Consider the following 4,095-nt stretch of genomic DNA (forward strand, 5'->3'; position numbering starts at 1 on the left):
GATTTCACGTGCAGGTCTTTGTAGGTGCAGACACGTATTAAAATTGTATTACATGAAATGACCAAAAAGGGCCTTGGTCGGCAAGCTGGCAAGACAACACCCAGCTACTTCCAAGGCTCTTCTATATATTCGAACTACTTTGCTATATAGAAGGCTGGTAAAATATCCCATTCCACGTGTGTGTTTGTTGGTATTAAAAATAAATTTAAGGGCTAATAGGTAATTTATGGTAATTCTTCTAATTCTTTGGGATGGCAACAGAATTTACTAAGCTCCCTTGAAACTTTTCTGACCCATTTGACCATTCTACCCTTTGTTTATGTCATCATTACGTGTCTTTTACTAAGAAAAAGTATTTAACTGGACCCTACTAGTCCAACTAAGGGTGGCAAGTAGGCCGGTTAGGCCCGGGACCGGCCCAAGCCTGCGAGCACATATAGGTAGTGGGCCTAAATGGTCCTACCCGTTTAAACCTGGCACAAAGGAGACATACAGGCCCATGTGGGCTGGTTCATAGGAGGGGCCCATTAGGACCGGGATCGTTTGGGCCTGAGACCGGCTCCGAAGTGGGCCGGTTCAACCGGTCCCCAATGGCTAATTTAAAAAAATTGTCAATTAAATTTCTGACTGTTTCAACTTTAAAATGTAGGCGTTATTGCTGCCAAAATAGCCGTTGGCTATTTATAAAATAGCCATTTAACCCTCACAACTTTGTTTTAACCCCAAAATAGCCATTATACTTTTTATAACCCTCCCTATTTCCCTATTCCCTATTGGCAATAGTGTGGTTTCAAGTTGATTTTGAGCCGGTTTGAAGTAAGTGGCTTGTCTAACCTTGTGTGGGGGACCTTTCCCCTTAGGATATGATATTTGGTAATTGAATGCCTTGTACGTGAGGTGACGAGCGCGTACCTGAGCTAATTGTTGAAAATCCGATTTTACTTGAAGTATTTAAATTGAGTTCTTCTTCTTACCTGTTTTACTCTAATTGCAACTTAGCCTGTGATAGTTTAGAGATGCATGTTTAGTTGACTTATTTGCCTATTTGCTTAAACTGCCTTGATTGTATTTCGTGAAGCATGTTAGGCTAGAATTTATTGTTGCTTGTTATGAGTTTAGCATTTATTCTAATATTCTTGAGCTGTTGTTGTGTGTTTAAATTTGGGACTACGGGACAGCATCCCGGGAAATCCCCTGCACGTGTTATGATCTGGACTGAGGTGCGGGATACCAAGAGATCCCTGGCACACGTATATATATTGAGGATACCAAGAGATCCTCGGTATACCAAGAGATCCCCGACTTACTTATTGAGGATACCAAGAGATCCCTGGTACATGTATATATATTGAGGATACCAAGAGATCCTCGGGATACCAAGAGATCCCCGACTTACCTATTGAGGATACCAAGAGATCCTCGGGATACCAAGAGATCCCCAGTGTATATGGTGAGGATACCAAGAGATCATCGGGATACTAAGAGATCCCCGGTTATCATCCTTGTGGTGAGCGGTATTTCCTTGTGTTTGCCTTATTTCTAATTTTCTATTATTGTATCCTTATTTTCCTGTTTAGATTCTCGCTGTAGACTCTCATTATATTGTTTCTTCATCCTATCAATTATTATTTATTTATCTCAGTAGGGCCCTGTCCTTCCTCGTCACTACCCAACCGAGGTTAGGTTTGGCACTTACTAAGTACCGTTGTTGTGTACTCACGCCTCTTCTGCGCATGTTTTTCATGTGCAAATCCAGGTACCGCTGATCAGGCCTACTATCGTTGAGGGAGGCGACTACATAGAGACTTCGAGGTACATCTGTCGCGTCCGCAGACCAAGGAGTCCTTTTCTATTCCTGCCTTTTTGTATTTAGCCCTTCTGTACTTTTCTGTTCTTTATTAGAAATTCCGTAGTTAGAGCTATGTAGTATTTCTTTCTTAGCTTGTGATTCATGGGTTTCCGGGTCTTGGATATATGTTTGGTAATGAGAGTTAAACATGGTGTATGCTGAGCGGCACATTTATACACTGTCACTACTTTATTCCTGTTTTAAATTGTTTACTTCCGCAAGTTTAGTTTTTCTTCCGCAAATTAGGCTTACCTAGTCGTAGAGACTAGGTGCCGTCACGATGGTTGATGGAGGGCGAACCGGGGTCGTGACAAGTTGGTATCAGAGATCTAGGTTCATAGGAGTCATGGATCACAAGCCGGTTTATTAGAGTCTCGCTGATCGGTACAGAGACGTTTGTACTTATCTACGAGAGGCTATGTAACCGTTAGAAAAATTTCCACTTCCTTTGATTTCCTTGTCGTGCGATATTTTGACATCACAATTCTAAACTTCTGTCTTCTATTATCTCACAGATGGTGAGGACACGTGCTACTCGAGATGATCAAGCACCCACGCCCCCTTCTGCAGCCGTTAGAGGCCGGGGCCGGGGTAGAGGCCGAGGACGCGCACGTGGTGCAGCGAGATCACCTACGCGAGCCTCCGCCGAGGCACCACCAGCAGATCCAGCCGGAGTCCAGGGACTTGACACGCCTAGTGCCACTACAACTCCAGCCCTTCAGGAGACATTGGCTCAGTTCATGAGCATGTACACCACCTTGGCTCAGGCAGGGTTGCTTCCCCTTGCTGCAGCCACATCCCAGGCCAGGGGAAGAGCACAGACTCCCGCCGCCCGCACTCCGGAGAAGCGAGTGCATGTTGAGCAGGTCCTAGAGATCATTCTAGCACCGCCTGCAGTACTAGTTCAGCCCGAGGATGGGGCAGCTGCTTCAGAGGACGAGCAGCGGAGACTTGAGAGGTTCAAGAAGTATGATCCTCTGGTATTCAGTGGATTAGCATCAGATGATGCCTTGGGATTTCTAGAGGAGTGCCACTATATTCTTCGCACTATGGGTATAGCAGGATCTAGCGGGGTTTCCTTTACTGCCTTCCAGCTTCAGGGAGCCGCCTACGATTGGTGGCGCACTTATGAGATAGACAATCCAGACGAGGCTGCTTCATTGACCTGGACCCAGCTCTCAGATATGTTCATGAGAGAGTTTGTTCCCCAGAGCCTCAGGGACGCATGGTGCGCAGAGTTTGAGCATTTGCGCTAAGGTACTATAACCGTTTCAGAGTATGCTATTCGGTATACCAGATTGGCTAGGCATGCACCGGCCTTGGTTGCTACTATCCGCAAGAGGGTTCGCCGGTTCATTGAGGGTCTTATCCTACCCATCATATCTAGCATGGCTCGAGAGTTGGAAATAGACATTCCTTATCAGCAGGTAGTGAGCATTGCTAGGAGGGTCGAGGGTATGCTCGCTAGGGAGCGAGAGGAGAGGGAGGCCAAGAGGTCTCGAGAGTCGAGTCACTGCTCTGGTGCCCGTACCCCAGCGGCAGGTCATCATGGCAGGGGATATATGAGTCACTCCGTTCATTCAGCTCTTCCAGCAGCCAGCAGTGCTCCAGCTCCTCCTAGACCTCAGGATCCCTATTATGCACCTCTGGTTTCTAGCGCGCCTCCTGCGCGGGGTGCTTTCAGAGGTCAGTCTAGCAGACCTAGCCCTAGCCAGTCACAACCACCACGTCCTCCCAAAGCTTGTTTCGAGTGTGGTGACACCCGCCATGTGGTGAGGGATTGCCCTAGACTTGGGAGGACTGCACCTCCACAGACTTCTCAGCCACAGCGTGCTCCGCAGAGTTCTCAGGCTATGATCACAGCTCCAGCTGCTACCCCATCTACCCAGCCAGCTAGGGGCAGAGGTCAGGGAGGTAGGGGTTGCCCTCGAGGGGGAGGCCAAGCCAGATACTATGCCCTTCCTGCCCATACCGAGGTTGTTGCCTCCGATTCTGTCATCACAGGTATTATATTGGTTTGTCACAGAGATGCATCGGTTCTATTCGATCCAGGCTCTACTTACTCTTATGTGTCTTCTTATTTTGCTCCACATTTGGGTATATCTCGGGATTCTTTGAGTTCCCCTGTTTATGTTTCTACTCCTGTGGGAGATTCCCTTGTTGTGGACCGCGTTTATCGATATTGTTTGGTTGCTCTTAGTGGTTTTGAGACCAGAGCCGATTTATTGTTACTCAGTATGGTCGAC

This window comes from Nicotiana tabacum, chromosome 3 (assembly GCF_000715075.1).
Source record: "Nicotiana tabacum cultivar K326 chromosome 3, ASM71507v2, whole genome shotgun sequence".
NCBI lineage: Eukaryota > Viridiplantae > Streptophyta > Magnoliopsida > Solanales > Solanaceae > Nicotiana > Nicotiana tabacum.